A 21,062-nucleotide genomic window follows, 5' to 3' on the forward strand; every position below is an offset into this window, starting at 1 on the left:
TGATTGTCAGCTATTTTGAGATCTACTCCTTCACTTGACAGAGTTCAGTTTAATACCATTACGCATTCTGCTGTGAAATCGAGAGAGAAACCACTAGAAAATTACTTGTTCATTTCTTGCACTATAAATAAAACACACTCATTGTACTTCCTTGTTTCAATTTAACATAATTTCAACATTTTCTTGTTTACTCTGTACGATAAGGTCACTGGCCATTTTCTTAAGAAGGAATGGAGGGCCGAATTTATGTTTAAATAACTTCACATTTTTTAATGTAAGCCGACAATGAGCTTCCCCTCTCTGAAAGATGAGCAGCCGCCACTGCTCTTATGTGACCTATATTTGATGCTTCAGCTGCATGTTCATTACACAAAGCAATAATAGATGTGTGTTTTGAGGTGCAACACCACCATAAATGTTTTTTGTAATATTTTTATTCCTTCCAAATACATCTGTGGATACAAGAGAACACCTCCAAAGAGGTCTGTCATGAAGTTGAGCAGGAACAACTTTAGATACAATCTGGCTTAATAATACCTGGCTTTTCAAGTATATTCTCATTATTATACAGATTCAACCACAACACTGGTACATGGTCCATGTCCAAATATATCCAAACGTATCCAAATGTGACTTAAAAAACCCCCCAAACAAACAGACTATAGTATTGTAACTGCTTTGCATATTAAAAGTATTCACTCCCTTGCATGTTTTTGGCTTTTGTTACTTTTATTAATTGTTTCATGCTCAATATAATTTAGAGGTTTAAAAAGTTAAGGGAAATTCAGTCTCTGCATTTTACATCCTAATATACTCAAAACCCAGCATTAGCACATAGCATTCGGAGCAGTGAGCTGCCATTGAAGGCACTGAGGGACCAACTCCGGATCTTCATCAGCACCGTGGTCAGGGGCATTAACAGGAGAATGAACCGATGTTTACCTGTTTTTAATGGAAATCAGAGGACCTAGAGGAAACCCATGCAGAGCAGAGAGAAGAGGCAAAGTCAACAAGGAAAGGTTTCAGTCTAATGGGGAATTGAACCTTTGTTTTTTTACAAAAAAACATTTAAAAACAATGCCCTCTGAAGTCAGTGACAACAAATATCTACAAATTAATGTTGATTCATTAAAAATATATAATGTAAAATAACATTCACTTACTTCAAGTTATAATTCATTAGCTGAACCTTTGGCTGCACTCAGCACTGAATCTGTGTGGGAATGTCTAAATCAGACTTTTACAACTGGACACTGCAATTTGACTCGATTTTCTTTGTAAAACTAGCTCTAGGTCTGTCAGGTTGCACAGGAATCAGGCGTGAAAAGCCTTTTTCAAGTCATGCCACAAATTCCTCCTTGGACTGAGGTCTGTGCTTTGACTTGACCACTCCAGGTTATTATTGGTCAAAAATTCTTTCTGCATATTGTAATATGTCCTGCACACTACAGTTGCTGACAAGTGCTTACAGACAGGTATGTAATTTACAGCTGCATTTTCCAATCACCAGTCAGATTCAGTCAGAGGTGACTCTACTCCATGACTTACCACAGAAACATGGGGATGTGGCTTAGGTTTTATATTTGGTCTTTTGATTTGGACTGACAAGATTGAACTGTAGAAGGAAGGTGTGTATTTTTTTAATTCTGCCGTTTTAATTCAGGGGGTGGGGGGTGTTATTTAATCTCCAGCAGCGTTGGTGTTTTTTCATTTCATGTTAATCAAGTGGGTGATGGAGACAATACTTCATAAAGACAAAAGTGTTGAAAACAGTTAATGTCTTCACTCACCTCTAAATTCATTGCAACATTTAACATGATTTCTTTAATTTTTCTGTATTCATGTAACAAGTCTCTCAATTTACACACACATTAAAAAGTAATTCCATTCTATGTCGAGTTGGAGTTCAGAGTTTGTGTTTTCCACTGCATGAAGGAACCCAGTTGCACCATGTAGACAATCCACACTGTGATTTTGATCAGAGGAAGCGGGGCTCGTCAGATACTGTGAATGGAATAACCTTCCATTAGATGGTGCATATTCACAGGCTGCTGCACTCCTCAGTGTGTTGTTGTTACTGTTGGCCCATGTGCTTGAATGGAAATATGCATGTGTTGGGGGGCTGTGACTGACACGTTGTTTCTCCACTTCGCTTGGAGAGCTGCAAGCAGGGCTCTCTGTCAATAGGAATGCCAGTGTGGCTTTGATACATTTTTTAATAGGCCCCTGCAGCTCGAGCACCACGCTGCCTTTTCCTCTCACTGTTTTTGCCTCTCGTTTCTGCCTCTCCCTCCTTGAAGTGTTTTTTAAGTCAATATACTTACCACCCTTTTCCTTCTACTGTCCTTGTTACTGTATTTTAAACTGTACGCCTTGGCAGCCTGAGTGGTGCCTTGTGCCCCGCGTGGGATACGTTCATTTCAAACTGAATAGCGAGGTCCACCACGTCTTGTTCCTGTTCGTTCAAACTTGCATGTCCCGCAGGAGACGTGGTATGTAAATGACATGAGTGTAGTGAAGTATTGGCAGGAGTTGTCGTGATGCTTACGATGGCTTCATTTGCAGGCAAGACGAAGGCGCCGGCCCATGCTCATGTTCTTCTATCTCCTATGAGACAACAAGAGACGGAGGAGGAGGAGGGGGCTGAGGCAGTCAGCCCATCGTGTCCCATTCGTCCTACTTCTTTCATCACCCCCCCACCCCCATTCCTCTCTTATCCTGCCCCCCCCCCCCATCTTCTGTCTTATGCCTACGCCAGTGGTGTGCTGTCTCTTCCTGCACAATCTCTTTGCTGTCTTAGCAGCATGTAAACAAATGCACGCATCCAAAGTACATTATAGGAATTGCATGTACACGTGACGGCAGCCCCGCTGTGCGCCGCAGCACCCACGGGCACATCACGCCACCTTGGCCCCATCAGAGTGACAGTGACATCTCAGCATGCTCCCTCAACAATTGTCAATTACAGCTCCCCCACTCAGCACCCACTGGAGCCACCCTTCCCCATCCCCCCAAGTGGGTGCTGTCTAGTCAGATTGCCTCGGCAGAGCCCTTCCTCAGCCAGCGCCTTCCCTGAGGGAGATGTGAGATGCTCTAACCTTTGTTTAGGAATTATGCATAGAAATTGAGTTGAAGCTGCTGTCTTTCTTTCCTCTTTACTCTTCTCTGAAAGCCTTTTTCTCATTCTTTTTCCCTGTTCTGGATTTTCCTACTGCACCCCCAGGTGATTCCTGTTTTTTTTTTCTTCTTTTTGAAGTCTCCCATTTATGGGGTTTACTCGGATCACTGCGACAACCGTGTCTCAAGGGAAATACTACATACACTAACCCTGCTTAGAAAAGAAGGGAGAGCAGGGTGTTGAGGGCTGCTGGCTGCTCCTTGTTTGTATGTTGCAGTGAGAAACTGTGGCCTACATACATCTAATCCCTACAGTTAGTATTTTTTGTCCCTTACTCCAGACAATCAGTAAGCCCTGCATGAGTCACCTGCAGGTGCCTACGGTCTTTAAAAATCATGCCCACACAGGCTATGATGAAAGCTGCCCACTGCCAGAGGCTTCCTGTTCACTCCATCATGTTGTGTGCTCAACCCTACCACTATCCACAAAGCCTCAGATGTGCAACTTTTTAAACGCTTACGTCTTTGACTGTTTTGAGCTATTGAGATAATGATTCATACCTCCAAAGCCAGGATGCCTTCACACCAAGCATGTCCTGAGTGGTTCATTTAACTTCTGAAGTGTTTTTTTTTTTTTCTTTGTTTCATATTTTTAGCTGAATTGGGTAAAGTGGCAGATGCACTGAGACCCATGAACAGGGTTTTAACAAGTTTAATTTCTTTTTTCTTCACAGTGAACAGAAACTAATTTCATACATAGGACCTGCAGCACCCTAACTTTCCAGAACTTCCTGCAAATTGTAATATTAACGCCTTATTAACATTTGTCAATTAATTTAAAGGCATATCTTATTTGTATAGTGTCCTATGTGCCCAATTAAACTCCTCCCTTGCTAGTTAGGGAGGAAGTATAGTTGGATGGGAGCAAGACCTAAACAAGGAGTAAAGAGATGGAATCTGAGAGACTACATTTAGGCCATACATCCTGCACTTGCACAAGACATGGATTTCAAACATCACCATTACAGAGTCCTCAAAAGTGTGACCCTTCCACTATTCCCCATTGGCCCTATCTTCAGAAAAAAAAGAACAACAGTTAATGGTGAGAGATGAATATTTTTAATCCATTTGAAGTGTGTCACCATATACACATATGGTATTTGTCAATTTCAAAGATAATTTTACAAGTCAAGAAAGTTGTAGTTAAAGATAGGTAGAAGATAGGTATGTAGGCATGTAAAGTAACATATAATAGTTTAGTGTTAAACAGGTAAAGGGATAGCATCTTTCATGGCACATGATACACATCAGTAACACCCAAACAGTTGCTGCCTTCACTCTTCAACACTGAAGTAAAAAAGCAGAGGTAAAAAAAATCCCTACAGTCTGGTCAAATTGAAGCTGCAAAGACATTTGATAGTCTGATAGATAGATAGTTCAACACAGTTTTACAACAAACTGACTTTCTTGACTTGTAAAATTATCTTTCGAATTGACTGATATTAGTTGTGTAAATGATGGTAGAACTAAAAAAAAAAAAAACACACAAACTGTCTCTCACCATTGACTGTAACACTCTTTTTTTCCTGAAACAAGGTCCCATGGGAAACAAGTGAAAGGAGCAGGACTCTTATGCTGTTATCAAAACCAGAATAAGGTTTTGATACGTATCAGCCCACTGGGTGACCTAAAAAATATTTTCTATTTATGTTTTTTTATGTTGGGTTTGTACTTAAATTGTGAGATTGATTAGAAATTTCAAAAATGTTTGTGAGAACATACAGTTCTAAGTTAAATATTACAGTGCACAATGATAGAAGTCGGTGATATCAAAGATCAAAAAAACAGCTCCACCACTAACATCATCTACATATGTACTTGGATATTTCTGTGCAGAAAAGCACAATTTGACAGGTAAATTGCAGTCAAAAAACTTCAATTCATCTCTTTCAGTCTGACCTAATTCCAGTTTGATGTGGCGAGACAAGGTCATATCTGCTGTTTAGTCTTCACAGTGGAGGAAACAGTTTTTGTGGGGATTTAAAAAACACACTACACAGCATCTTTTCAGAAAGTCTGACTGTAAAACCACAGCACTGGTTTAGAAAGTCAGCACCGGACATATTTGGTCCTTTCATCTGACGAAGATCCTTCAAGGCTATATTCCAAAAATACCTTTTTTGACCATTGTTTTCCACAACCACTGAAGGCTTTCTTTCTTTTCTTTCTTCAGGGGATACACTGAATCACAGGATTTGTAAGGCTTTTGTATGTTGAACTTGACCACATGAGTACATTTCTTGGTCATTTTGAAGAGGTGAGCACAGAGTCTTCAGTCAAATGAAGTTTTCTTGCAGTGTTGCATATAGATGAAGATGTCATTTTCACCAGGATCATGATTTATATAAGGAAGTCTGACTAATTATACTGATGTTTAAATCAAACACTGTAAATGTCAGCCTGGCTTGATCAACCCTAAATTTCTGTGAATCCTTTTTGTAAAATATAGGCATATACAATATAAGTATAGTAAATGCATATTATTAAAGAGTCCAGGGTTCATTGAACCAATACTTTTTGTCAAGATTCTTCACTTTCTGTAAACCTCCTACACATCTCAGGGCATTGAAATGACCTCCTGCACCCCAAGGCCAAGGATCAATATTTACTGAGATCATGTTATTTTGCTGAACATGAATATATATTGCGTCCTATAGCTGTGTCTGAATTCCACAGTCTCGCTCCTACTAAGATAAAAAAACAAAACCAAAAACTATTGTTTTCAGCCCTGTAATGAACCGGTGACATGTTCAGGGCATACCGTGCTCTCACCTTGTGGTAGCTGGTATAGGATTTATTGCTATAATTTTAGTTCTTAAAGCTGCAGCAGCCAGTGTCAGGTAGAAAAAAATAAACGCTCTTCTGTCTGCAGCTGCCTTGACTTGGTTTTGCTGTGGAAAAGTGAAGCAACTTTTCCAAGCTTCCATGTTGAGGTATGGAGTGGAGCAGAAGAGCCTTGTCCAAGTCCTATCTAATCTGATGATTGTGATCCGACAAAATCTGGCATCTGGGGTAGATTTGCTACGGCATGAAAATGCTGTGAAGAGTTGAAGGAGGAGTCTGATGTCCTCTCAGACCACTGTAATTATGATATGCTAAAAGAAAATTCTGGAATTTTTTGACCAACGACAGTAAAATATTATTAAAATATATCACAATATCAAATTTTCATTTTCCTTGTGTAAACTTTAGTGACATCTAATGGGTGAAGCTGCAGATTGAAACCACTGAAACTCTGTCACTCTGCCCTACTGGTGGTGGCTACACAACACAACAGGCCCTTGAAGCAGTGCTTATTTTGTCTTTTGTCCACTCAGACATAACATATGATGATAATTTGAAATGGAGGCAACCTGTAGGCATATATGGCTCATTCAGTGCCGACAAAAACACAATTTTATCCTTTCATGCATGATGTCCACATTTGTAGACACATAGTTGAAGCTCACTTTCCAAAGGGTTCTAAAGGCAATACTCTCCAAACCACATGGTGCCAGTCTCTATAGACCCTCAGCAATACAATGAAAAAAGGATCATCTTAGTCTTAGAATTTGGACTGCTCAATGAAAGTTAACCTCGCAAGACTCAACTATGGGTTTTCTGTCCACAAACGAGTTTCACAGCTTTATTAGAAAAAAAAAAAACAAACTCCACCACAAAGGACATTCCATAAAATAATTTTAAAAATGCATCTGAAAAAACTGTATCATCATGATGTTTCCAATGTAGGCGACTATTTATTTATTTATTTATTATTTTTTAAAAGCCAAAACTTTTACTTTCCTGGGTCTCAGGAGGTTAAATATTTTCTTAATAAAACCACATTTTTAAAAAATTCAAAATGCATTTGAACTTTAGCCTAATTTTGAGTAACAAAATCAATCTAAAAAAATCTGTGTACTTTTTTTCAGAATTCATGCATGAAAGGGTTAATTCATAATTAATGTTTTTGGATCATTATAGACAAATGAAAGCACAATTATTAACATTCTTTTCCATTTTTGCAGCATCCTTAAAAGACTGTTGTTGGACATCATATATCTGTTTGCATGTAAAGTTTGAAGTTACCGTCCTCTGTTACTGCATCTCTGTTTCCAGTTTAATTGGCAGTGTTGGCTTCAGGAAATACCATAAATGATATGAAATAATACACAACAATGTTCTCAGATCCCATACTGATCCAGTTTATATCTGTTCCCACTGTAAAATGTTACTGGGAGACAAACAAGCAAAACATGTATTAGTTTTCAGTGGATTTGCATATCCCCTCCACCCATCCACAGACGTCAGGCTAGAACTGCCTTGGTTTTGGATAAACAGTCATTTATCCTTGGCCAGGGAAGCCCTGCTTATTGTCGATGTAGCAGTGACATCCTGGCAGCTCGTCACAGTGACATTCTGCAGAGCTGACTGCAATGGCAGTTGATGTGATCTTTGGAGCTGCTGGATTGACAGGTAGAGTGCCTGAGATGCTGATCATTTTTGTCAAGCTAAGACAGTAAAATACTGCAGCCACCCATAAATATTGAACCTGCCTAGGGGCCAATGACCTGCATTGGCTGATTGTGGCCTTTCTGGAAAGGCAAGTGAATATATATGTGTGTGTGTGTGTGTGTGTGTGTGTGTGTGTGTGTGTGTGTGTGTGTGTGTGTGTGTGTGTGTAGGTGTGTGTGTGTGTGTGTGTGTGTGTGTGTGTGTAGGTGTGTGTGTGTGTGTGTGTGTGTGTGTAGGTGTGTGTGTGCGTGTGTGTGTGTGTGTGTGTGTGTGTGCGTGCATGCGTGTGTGCATGTGTGTGCCTGCTGTATGAAGTTTGGTTAAGTAATGTAATTATAAATAGACTACACAATGATTCACATTTCCGTCATTTACATGAAATCACATGAGAAATATCTGTAGTGACACATACAGTTACTACTGTCATCGTGTCAACAGCCAGGCACATTCATTCAGTGTGCATTAATTAGAATATCCACAGCCTGGCCAAAAAACAGGGGCCAGAGGTCACATATTTTAATGGGAGCATTCTTTTTCAGTGCATTTATTTATTTATTTATTTATCTATCTATTTAATGGCCTTCACCTGTTTCTACAGATTTAAATTTATTTTACCTTATTTAACTTATGTGACTTTATACTTGTATAAATATTTCAACTTGTCACCATGTCACCACATTATTCATCATATTTTGTACATATAACATTACTGAACCTAGACCTGATATCTGAGCCACAAAAAATAACAATGTCGACAGGCTTGTGCTGTAGGCACTAAGCAGGGTGGGAAATCACTTCATCCACCTCTCTGCCCTTGGTGTGTTTTCGCTGCAAGAACTTCAGGGTACAAGCAATCGCTACCTGACCAATTTGGTTATAGAATGCAAGCAGTGCCTGCACATCTGTGTCGGTCCACTTATCATACATTATTCTTTCAATTTTAAAATCTGTTGATTCTCCTGAATCCTATTATTTCCTAATCGTCTTCTGCAGGGATTCAAAAATGCTGCTTCTTTCCTTCCCTGTACTGGGGCTACCCAATTAACATTGAGCAAACCTTTAACTTCCACTTAGGAGTTTTCAGGGCCATTTGGAGTACCTACTCCAACGAAGCAGGGACTCAGTTAGACCCCATAAAGTACAGGTGTCAAACATGCGGCCTGGGGGCCAAATCTGGCCCGCCAAAGGGTCCAATGTGGCCTGGGGGATGAATTTGTGAAATGCAAAAATTACACTGAAGATATTTGTCATGCGTCGACGTTTATGTTGATTATATTTTGGGTTGTTGTCTCTTCCTGTTTTATTTTGGTGATGGTGGTCACCTTCTGGTTTTGTCTGCACTCTCAGTCTTGTCTCTGTCTTTCCTATCCCATCATTGCTTGCACCTGGTGTCCTTCTTGTTATTGCCCACACCTGTTTGTGATCCCTGCCTTCCCTATATATTTCTCCTCACTCCCTTTGTCTCTTGTCAGTGCGTCGTTTTTTGTTCTCTAGTGAAGACCTTCCCTTGTTAAGTATCTTGAATCTAGTTCCATGTATTATCCGTATCAGGCTTTTGGTTTTATATAGAGCACACTGTGCTTGTCCTTTTGTTAAATAGGTTTTTTAGTTTATTATGGAGCACGTTGTGCTTCCTCCTTTTGTTCATCTGTTTTTTCCCTTTTGTATTTTTGTTCTAATAAATCCTTTTTACCACTGACCTCTGAGAGTCTTGAGCATTTGGGTCCACACTAAGTGTCGAGTCGTAACAGAACGCACTGACCAGAATGGACCCAGCCAAGACTGAAGCTGCATGGGCCGTCGTTGAAGCGCAAAGACGCCGGCTCCATGAAACTGAAGGAAACCTCGCTGCTCTGAGCCAAGCGGTGCAGCATTTCAGTGTGCAGCAGCAAGGAGACCATGAAGAAATGTCTACTCAGATTCAGCAGTTGAACCAGACTCTGCTGACGGTTCTAACTCACCTGGAACCCGGGAACGCCGTTTCCATTCAGCCCGCCAGGTCAGTTCCCGTAACCTCGACGATGCCTCCGCCAGCCGAACCCGCGGCCAGTGTGCCTCCTCGCTCCTCCCCACAGCTTGCCACTCCCGACAAATTTTTTGGACATTCAGGTGACCGCAGAACTTTTATTTTTCAATGCAACTTGCATTTTAAACTGTTTCCCATGGTTTATGTGTCAGAATACTCCAAGCTGGCATTCATTATTTCCCACCTCACCGGTCGGGCAGCAGAGTGGGCTACGAGCGAGTGGGACCGGGGATCCGCCTCCTGCCAGTCTACAGAGGCATTCTTCGCTGCCCTCCGGCGGGTTTTTGACCATGTCGCCCCCTCCCGTGAAGCAGTACGGAAGCTCGAGAACCTACGCCAGGGGGACCTCAGCGTGGGTGAATATTCCATCCTTTTTCGTTCAGCTGCAGATAACACAGGATGGAACGATGCGGCTCTGAGGGACGCATTCCGCCGGGGGTTATTGGGAGTCATCAAGGATCAGCTGGCACCGCTGGAGGAGCCTCCAGACCTGGACACCCTGATCGCTTTGGCGACCCGCCTGGACATCCGTAATCGGGAGAGGGACCAGGAGCGACGCTACGAGGACAGCGGGCGTTCATTCCAGTCTGCTTTTCAACACCCATCCTCATCAGTACAAAGACTCTACGTTTCATCGGCGCCCTCTGCCGGTGTGGAGGAACCCATGCAACTGGGTCGAACCCACATCTCCCCAGCAGAACGGCAGCGCCGTCGTCAGGAGGGGAGATGTTTTTACTGTGGACTACCAGGACATCTGAGATCAACCTGTCGGGTAGGAAAATCTCGTTCCTTGCCAGAACACCTCACACTCACGAACATGCACCCTCTTCCCAGCACACCCAGGCGCACCTTGACTCCGGTGACTTTTTTCGTGGATAATCATAGGGTAGAGTTGGGGGCATTTGTAGATTCAGGGGCCGATGAGAACCTCATAGACGAAGCTTTAGTGAAGAGACTGGGTTTAAAGATGTGCAAGCTTCCTTCTATGGTTACAGCTCAGGCTATTACTGGGGCAGAGCTTTTTCAGGTTACTCATCGCACAGAACCCCTGCAGATGAATATTGAAGACCACTGTGAGCTGGTGGATTTTCAAGTTGTGAAATCACTTGCTCATCCCATTGTGCTAGGGTTTCCCTGGCTTAAAAGACACCTTCCCTCCATAAACTGGGTCACAGGCAGGATCGAGGCCTGGGGAAAAGACTGTAAAGTCAACTGTGTCATTAGCAGACACAATGTAGCCACTGCCTCCATTTCCAAGCCACCCATTACCACTCAGAATCAGGGGAAACCCGAGGTTTCAGATTTATCTAATATACCTTCCCACTATCACCACTTGAGGGAGGTGTTTAGTAAGTCTCGGGCTTCCTCTCTTCCTCCCCACCGTGACTACGACTGTCCCATTGATCTGTTGCCCGGGGCTCCTATCCCTAAGGGACGCATGTACTCTTTGTCACAGACTGAGACTAAGGCAATGGAAGAATATATAGAACAATCACTTAAGTCCGGGATAATCCGTCCATCCTCCTCGCCAGCAGGAGCTGGGGTTTTTTTTGTAGCCAAGAAGGATGGATCGCTCCGTCCATGTATTGATTACAGCCCCCTTAATGACATCACAGTTAAGAATCGCCATCCCCTACCACTGATGGCATCTGCTTTTGATCAGTTACAGGGAGCCCAATACTTCACTAAATTAGACTTAAGGAATGCTTATCACTTGGTCCGCATACGGGAGGGGGATGAGTGGAAAACCGGTTTTAACACTCCATCAGGACACTTTGAATATCTTGTCATGCCGTTCGGGTTGGCGAACGCTCCAGCTGTTTTCCAAGGCATGGTAAATGATGTGTTGCGGGACTTCTTGAATCGTTTTGTATATGTGTATCTCGATGATATCTTGATTTTTTCAAAGGACTTAGAGACCCACAAGCAGCATGTCACCCAAGTGTTAGAACGTTTACTCAAAAACCAACTGTTTGTAAAGGCAGAAAAATGTGAGTTCCATGCCACCTCTGTAACCTTTCTGGGTTTTGTCATTTCCCCAGGAAAGGTGAAAATGGATCCTGCCAAGGTGAAGGCAGTGAGAGACTGGCCGGTCCCAGATACTTGTAAAAAGGTGCAACAATTTTTAGGGTTAGCAAACTTCTACAGAAAATTCATTAGGAACTTCAGCTCTGTAGCCGCTCCTTTACATGCATTGACTTCAGTAAATGCCTCCTTTGTCTGGACACAACAAGCTAACAAGTCTTTCGAACGCCTTAAACAAGCCTTCACCTCGGCCCCCATACTCACCATTCCCAATCCTGAGCTGCAATTCGTGGTAGAGGTTGACTCCTCCAATGAGGGGATTGGAGGGGTTTTGTCACAACGCTCTACCCATGACAACAAATTACATCCATGCGCATTTCTCTCACGCAAGTTATCGCCGGCCGAAAAAAATTATGATATAGGTAACAAGGAACTGTTAGCTGTTAAGGTGGCCCTGGAGGAGTGGCGGCACTGGTTAGAGGGAGCCCGGTTACCATTCATTGTGTGGACAGATCACAAGAACTTGGAGTACATTCGTAAAGCTAAACGCCTAAATTACAGACAGGCTAGGTGGTCATTGTTTTTTAACCGTTTTAATTTTACCTTGTCTTACAGACCAGGGTCAAAAAATGGGAAACCGGATGCTCTCTCTCGTTTACATGAGCCAGTGCCGAGGGCCAAAGACCCTGAACCCATCCTTCCACCTTCCCATGTGGTGGGAGCGGTCAGCTGGCCTATAGAAGATCAGGTCAAGCGGGAGGCCAGTGTAAGTCCAGCACCTAGCAATTGTCCACCTAACCGATTGTTTGTTCCCTCCTCACTAAGGTCGCAGGTCATTCACTGGGCTCACACCTCCCTGCTGACTTGTCATCCTGGGGCTCGCAGAACTTCGTTTGTGGTTCGCCAGAAGTTCTGGTGGCCTTCCCTTGACCGAGATGTCAAGGATTACGTGGCTGCCTGCACCATCTGCGCCCGTAATAAAACCTCCTCCAGATCGCAACAAGGTTTGCTCCAGCCTCTGCCTGTTCCTAGCCGACCATGGTCAGACATCTCTCTTGACTTTGTCTCAGGTCTCCCGTCCTCAAAAGGCAATACCACTATACTAACTATTGTAGATAGGTTCTCCAAAATGGTCCATTTCATAGCCTTGTCTAAACTGCCGTCAGCAAAAGAAACAGCAAAGCTTCTGCTTACTGAAGTAGTCAGACTCCATGGTATCCCTAGAGATATTGTCTCAGACCGGGGCCCTCAGTTTTCCTCTAAATTTTGGAAGGAATTTTGCTCTCTCCTAGGGGCCACAGCCAGCTTGACATCGGGGTACCACCCACAGTCGAATGGGCAGACGGAGCGCCTCAATCAAGAGCTTGAGACCTGCCTACGCTGCTTGGTGTCACAGAATCCGGCATCCTGGAGTGAGCATCTGGCCTGGGTGGAGTACGCCCATAACACCTTGCCCACCGCTGCTACCGGTCTGTCTCCTTTCCATTGTGTCTATGGTTTCCAACCTCCATTGTTTTCTAGCTCAGAGAAGGAAGTGGTGGTGCCGTCTGCGCATAGCCTGGTGAGGAGATGCCACCGGGTGTGGGCTGCTGCCCGCAAGATTCTCGTCCGCAACGCCTCACGAATGAAAATGGTGGCTGATCGCCGGCGGCGCGCGGCACCGGGGTACAGACCGGGGCAGCAGGTTTGGCTCTCCACCCGGGATCTGCCTCTCAATGTGGAATCCAGGAAGCTCGCTCCCAGGTTTGTCGGTCCATTCCCAATTTCGAAGGTTGTTAATCCTGTGTCTGTGCGTCTCCGTCTGCCCAGGACGCTCCGTGTTCATCCGACATTCCACGTAAGCCGTCTCAAACCAGTCGTCCAGAGTCCTCTCGTCCCTCCGGTCACGCCTCCTCCTCCACCCCGGACCGTTGACGGGGGTCCGGTCTATACAGTCAAGAGGCTTTTGGCAGTCCGGAGGAGGGGCAGGGGTCATCAGTATCTGGTGGACTGGGAAGGGTATGGTCCAGAAGAAAGGATGTGGGTTCCTTCCAGAGACATCCTGGACAAGCAACTCATCAAAGACTTTCATTCTGGACAGTCTGCCTCTCCTGGTCCGTCAGGAGTCGGACCTGGTGGGGGGGGTACTGTCATGCGTCGACGTTTATGTTGATTATATTTTGGGTTGTTGTCTCTTCCTGTTTTATTTTGGTGATGGTGGTCACCTTCTGGTTTTGTCTGCACTCTCAGTCTTGTCTCTGTCTTTCCTATCCCATCATTGCTTGCACCTGGTGTCCTTCTTGTTATTGCCCACACCTGTTTGTGATCCCTGCCTTCCCTATATATTTCTCCTCACTCCCTTTGTCTCTTGTCAGTGCGTCGTTTTTTGTTCTCTAGTGAAGACCTTCCCTTGTTAAGTATCTTGAATCTAGTTCCATGTATTATCCGTATCAGGCTTTTGGTTTTATATAGAGCACACTGTGCTTGTCCTTTTGTTAAATAGGTTTTTTAGTTTATTATGGAGCACGTTGTGCTTCCTCCTTTTGTTCATCTGTTTTTTCCCTTTTGTATTTTTGTTCTAATAAATCCTTTTTACCACTGACCTCTGAGAGTCTTGAGCATTTGGGTCCACACTAAGTGTCGAGTCGTAACAATATTAATGGTGTCAAAATCATTTTAATTCAGGTCTCACATACAGACCAATTAGACTTCAAGTGGGTCAGACCAGTAAAATATTATCATAATAACCTATAAATAATGACAACCCCAAATTTTCTCTTTGTTTTTTGGTATAAAAAAGTAAAAATTACATGAAAATATTTACATTACCAAACTATACTTTTACAAAAAAAATGTGAATAAGATGAACAAATATAAACAAATTGAAATGTGTTAAGAAAAGTAAATGTAGTTTTACCATATTCTGCCTGTTACTAAATGTTTTGTGATTGTAATGCACATGTTTAAATGATAAACTGATAAACCGAGGCATAATATTGTTAAAATTGCACTTGTTTTTAAGTTAAGACAATTCAAGTTGTTCATGTTATTCAGGTTTTTAATGAAACTTTGTAGATGTAAACCAGATCATAATATAATTAAACTTTTTTCACTGTTATTATTTTACTGGTCCAGCCCACTAGTGATCAAAATGGGCTGAATGTGGCCCCTGAACTAAAATGAGTTTGACACCCCTGCCATAAAGGTTCCTGTAATTTGATCTATGGGGGCAGTTCCTACAGTGGAAACACACACCAATGGCCCCAACCCCATAAAACTTCCCTGAAGTTCCTGTGGTGGAAACATATCTCCTGATGCACCCATCACTCTGGAACAGGTTCAATCTGGACTCATCAGCCTACATGATGTCTTCTAGTGAAACACAGTCCAATCTTTATGCTTTCTGTCAAACTGATCTTTGTTTAAAAATGAGAAGTTACTAACTGCATCCGTTAATGCAGCCTCAAGGGTGGCACAAGCCAGTGTAATCACTGAGCTGGTCCCAAGCCTGGATAAATGTCGAGGGTTGTGCAGAGGGTTGTGTCAGGCTTCCAACATAAACTTTTGGCAAAACAAACGTGAATCACAACAAAGAACCTTGTACCGGATCGGTCTAGGCCCAGGTTAACAACGACCGCCATCAGTGCTGCTGTTCTACAGGTTACAGGTGGAAATTGGATGACTGTTGGTCGAGGAAGGAGAGGAGGAAGGAGAGGAGGAAGGAGAGGAGGAAGGCGTGTCCGTAGACAGAGAGAGAAGAGGCAATGCAAGATGCTAGGACTGAGAGTAGGGGCTTTACTGTGTGTTCAGGAGACCAGGTGGAAAGGCAGCAAGGCTAGAAGATTAGGAGCGGGGTTCAAGTTGTTCTACCATGGTGCAGATGGGAAGAGAAATGGAGCAGGAGTTATCTTGAAGGAGGAGTTTGTAAGGAATGTTCTGGAGGTGAAAAGAGTGTCAGATAGAGTGATGAGCCTGAGGCTCAAAATCAAAAATGTGATGCTCAATGTTGTTAGTGGTTTTGCCCCACAGGTAGGATGTGATTTAGAAGACAAGGATAAATTTTGGAGTGAGTTAGATGAAGTAATGCAGAGCATTTTCAGAACTGAGAGAGTTGTAATTGGTGCAGACTTCAAAGGACATGTTAGGACAGGCAACAGAGGTGGTAAGGAAGTGATGGGCAGGTTTGGTATCCAGGACAGGAACGCAGAAGGACAGATGGCAGTCGATGGTAGAAATGGCTGTAGTGAACACTTTCTTCCAGAAGAGGTAGGAACATAAGGTGACTTATAAGAGTGGAGGTAGGAGCACACAGGTGGACTACATCTTGTATGCAATGTAATGCAAAGGGCTCGCTGTCCTTCTGGGTCCCAAATACCTTCAGCTACATTTTACAGACACAGAGGCTGAGGATCTGGTTTTGGGCGTCCATCGTGTTCATGGCATGCCACAGTTTCTGGGAGCTGTCAGTGGCACGCATATCAAAATCAAGCAGCCACCTACCAACTCCATGGACTACATAAACAGAAAGGGCAGACATTCCATCAACGTTCAGGCTGTCTGTGATTACAAGTACAGGTTCATGGATGTCGTGATAAAGTGGCCTGGGAGTGTGCACAATGCACAGGTCTTTGCCAATTCAAAGCTAAATGAGCATTATAAGACCAGCAAGATTCCTGCTCTGAGGAAGTGGATTGAGGAGGATGAGGAGGCCATACTGATTTTTCTTCTTGGTGACTCAGCATACTGTCTGCTGCCTTACCTGATGAAGGAGTATTCAAATGGTGGCACCACACCTCAGGAACAGTACTTTGGGCTACGTCTGTGTAGGGCTCGCATGGTCATCGAGTGTGCTTTTGGTCACCTTAAGGCCAGATTTGCAGCCCTGAAAAGGTCTATGGATATTAACCTGGATGACCTGCCCCATGTTATTACCTGATACAGGCACAAGGAACAAATTATTAAATTTGGGGGGAGGGGGGCACTGATCTGCCTTGACGGAGGTCTGCGCTCTCCGAGTGCTTTTCTAGTTCATGCCTGCTTTGTTCCCTACAACTTCTGCGAGGTCCATACGGAGACCATAGATGATCACTCTGTGTTAGGAACAACACAAGGTGGTAAAGACTTGCAGCCTTTCACACGAGCAACAACTATGTCACTGACAACAATGAAAGAGAAGGAAAGAGAGTGAGGAAAGTACTCGCAAAGTACCTTGACCCTTATCGTCAAATCCTGCCATGTTTTTGTGGAAATTACAACTCTCCATATGACTTGGATATTGCTTATATGTTGAGTGTTTTGTGAAAATAAACAAATGACTTCAACCAAATATCTTTTTATAGCAAAATAAGCATTGGAAATGTGCAAAGGCAAAAACTATCATTGAACACCACACGAAAAATACAAATAACACTTGAAACAAATTTAAAGATAAAGTGAACAAAGGGCAGCAGTCCCTTAGAGTTCACTCAGAGTCATCCTGTAGCAGCGCTCGCCTGTAAGAAAATGAAGGGATTGGTTGCCAGGGGGTGTCTATTGGCGTGTACAGGCCAGTGTTGGGAATAACGGGATTAAAAATAACAGTGTTACCAACACCATTATTATTTTCCAGAGACGGGTAATCTAATGAATTACTATTTGAAACGTTACAACGCTGTTACCGTTACTGACAGTAAAATACAATGCATTACTTTGCACTAACATCTAACAGCTCTTATCCGTCCTTGCTCACTCAGCCAGGCACAAGAGGTGTGACGTTCGCGGACGAGTCGAGTCTTTTGAATGGCTCTGTTAAGTGATGAGAACCGATTTGTTGCGAGCCGTTCTTCTATTCAAATTGCCCACACTGCCTTCATGTGTCACCTGTGTGTCCATGAGTCTGAGTTGTCCACGCTGCCTTCACCTGAACGATTAATGACATCTCTGAATTTGAGTTGCCCACAGCACACACCATTCACTTGAATGCAGCTCTGTGTGCAGCTAATTTAGGGGAGGAGTTATCAGTGAGTCCGACTGACTGGACTGAAGATGTTTACAGCTGTATCAGGGAGGAGGACTGAAAAAAGTGGAGATGTGGGACTAACTGGAGGAGCATCTTCTTCCTATAAATGCAGATCCTCTTATGTGGTGGAAAAGCGGGGCCCTGGTGGACCCCAGCCGGGCTCTGGTGGACCCCAGCCTCACCGAAGTCATGGTATAGAAGCTCTGTTTTGTGGGAACATCGGTTCCATCTGAATGAGTATTGTCCAAGACAGGACTAATATTATCAGACAGAAGTTGCTTCAAGACGCAAACATTTGATCACTTGTCTTCCTTAACTCAAATTTGCCAAAGGACAAGAAGAGGCAGTAGAACCCACAAAGGATGACACTGCTGTATTATTTCAGGGATGTCTTGAATTTTATTCACACTCCAATAAATATGAAGTTAAATGAAGTACCGTCTGTGCTGTTCTACTCTATGCAACTGACCCATGAAACACGCTCAAAAATCAGTTTTCTTTTACAAATTTTAAAGGTTTTTCAAAAAAGTAACGCAATAATTACTTTCCCTGGTAACTAATTACATTTCTGAAGGAGTAATTCCGTTAATAATTCAGTTACTTTTTTTTGGATAAGTAACTAGTAACTATAACTAATTACTTTTTTTTTTTTTTTTTTTAAGTAATTTGCCCAACACTGGTACAGGCAGTGTGGGTTTGAATGAAATGGTGGGTGACGTGGTGTGTGCTGGAATGCCTGTGTAGAGGGGTGCAGTGTGTGTCCTCATCAGGGAAAAGTCATCCTGTATGGTATTGGTTATGCTTGTGATGCTTGAATTTATCTGCTGCATCTTTTCAGAGTTGTGCCTCATTGCCTCCTCCATCAACTCCAGCATCCACCTGTTAATTTGTAGGTTTTCCTGCACCACAGGGTCAGCTGGAAGCTTTCTCTTTACCCTGTTCCCTTGATAATTGTTTAACTTTGCCTTGAATAAAGCAGAACATACTGTAATTCTTAAGACTTATTATACAAAACAAGTTAAGGCCAAGGATATGATCTGAACTGTGTACTAAAGCAACACACATACATGTGGAACATGCATCTGCCTCTTAACTGTGCTCACATAGCATAGCTAGCATAGCTAGGTCACGCTAGTACATTGTATGAAGCTAGTTTGTGTAGCTTGAAATCATGAGTATACCTGGATCAAATTCATGCCCTGCTTAACAACTTCAGGGGAATCAACCACCAGCGAAGATGTTGATTGTGAGGACTGTGACAAAGGCTCCTCTAGTAAGTCACCTGTTTCAATGCCGGCGTCCATGGAGTGTGTAGCGGGTTCTATTCATAAAACTCAAAAAATATGAGCACCACCCGTCCCTGACCACTCCGATGCCCGGTGTCCACCACCTGCCTATACTTGGCTTGGATGTTCTTCATCTTGGCGGTGACTTGAGTCTTTGTTAAGGCTCCAATGTCGTGAGGAAAATCCTTCTTTGTTAGTTGTGTGGGATACTGCGCCTGAAACGCATCCATTCTTTCGGAGTACTTAGACGATTCCCAGTTGACATTCTCCACCATTTCTGTGGTTTTGTAATCAAGTGTGACCCATAGTAAAAGCTCAACTTCATCTTTGGTCCACACCAACATCTCCGATTTGCTTTTCATCTTGCTTGCACTTGGGTTTGCCATGTTGCTATTGTTATTCTTGTTCTTCTTCTTCTGTAGCCTATGGTTTGTATACAGCATGCAAGCTTTATGCGCATCCTACACGTCGTCTTTGTTTTTTGCAAGAGCGTTACAATGCCACGTACAGGCCTGGCATCAGTACTACATCATTTTCTGTCATTTTCAGTGGTTTCGTGTGGACGCAGATATTTCCTGAAACAACTCAGAGTTTATGAAGCACTTTTTTGAAAACGACAAAGGAAAAGATTGGATAGGAGAAGATGCAGTTTCGTGTGGACATGGCCTAAAACCAAGCTCCACTTGAGGGAGACACAGATGCTGCAAGAAAACTTGAGCCATTTTTCATGCTGCCAAACTATGAAAGAGCAGGTCTCTACTGCTGTTTTCCCAAATACACAGTTTACTGAAAAACTCTACATACTTGGTGCCAACTTCACACGGTGATTTGCCAATTTTGAAGCCCAAAATGCTGGTTTGAACTGTTCAAAAAATCAATTTGCAGGTGATGTGGAAAGCGCACCATCAAACCTCCAAATGGAGCTGATCGAGCTCCAATGTAGTGACATACTGATGGTAAAATATGGGTCTGTGGACACTGCAGAGTTTCCACATTTTATCCCTGACACAATGCACCAGCTGTGCAGGCTTTGTTAGTTCCAGGTTCAATATGTGCAATAAGGTCATTTCTAAATGTTTTCAATAAACATTGAAGCAGTCCAGCCCTCGACTTGAACCAATTTTTGAAAATTCTGGCCCATTGTGTATTTGAGTTTGACACCCCCCTACTATAGTGGTACCCTGATGTGTAGAAAAAAGACCCTAATGGGCTTACGACCAAGTGGCAGAATGTAATGACAAAGATGGGAGTGAGAACAGGCTTCTCTAGTTGGTAAACCATTGCACTCATTACTATTCACACCCTGCCTTTCCTAGTCAGAAGAACTCATACTGGCAGGATGGGAGTCTGTCTGAACATACTGTACATGGGTGGAAGACACTGGGTATGTCAACTCAGACATTCCCCTAAACAATGTCAGGGCTCCCATATGAACAATTGAATGAGAGTGTCTGGACCATTAACACTACCCTAACCCTAACACTTGCACTTAATTGCCCTGTGTATATTCGATTCTGTTTATTGTGTTTTTATTCTCCTCTGCACTGAAAAGTATTAAGCCCTAATTTTGTTGCATTATTATACCGTCTATGACTGTGCAATGACAATAAAGATCTATCTATCTATCTATCTATCTATCTATCTATCTATCTATCTATCTATCTATCTATCTATCTATCTATCTATCTATCTATCTATTAAGACAGTGGGTTTGTCAGTTATATATTGATGTTGAGTTGGAGAAAAAATAAAGACACAAGACACAGTCCTGTGAATCTTGAATCTTTAATAGGACAGAAAAGCTTTTCTGATAGGGTTTTTCAACAGAGGCGGTACTGCCCCCCAGGGGGTGTTTGGACAATGTCAGGGGGTGTTTTGAATGAGAAAGCCGAGAGGAAGGCGCTCAGGCACAAATGGGGGGTGTTAGTCACTGTTATTCAGCACAATGTAAAAGTTTCTATATCAGAACAAACTTTGCTCATTTGAACATGAAATAAGATAAAACAATGTATTTTGGACATGATTACAATGCTGGTGCTCTCATTTTCCTACTACTGCTAACTTCATAGTAACACCC

The sequence above is a fragment of the Sphaeramia orbicularis genome, chromosome 7 (genome assembly GCF_902148855.1).
Source record: "Sphaeramia orbicularis chromosome 7, fSphaOr1.1, whole genome shotgun sequence".
In the NCBI taxonomy this organism is placed as follows: domain Eukaryota; kingdom Metazoa; phylum Chordata; class Actinopteri; order Kurtiformes; family Apogonidae; genus Sphaeramia; species Sphaeramia orbicularis.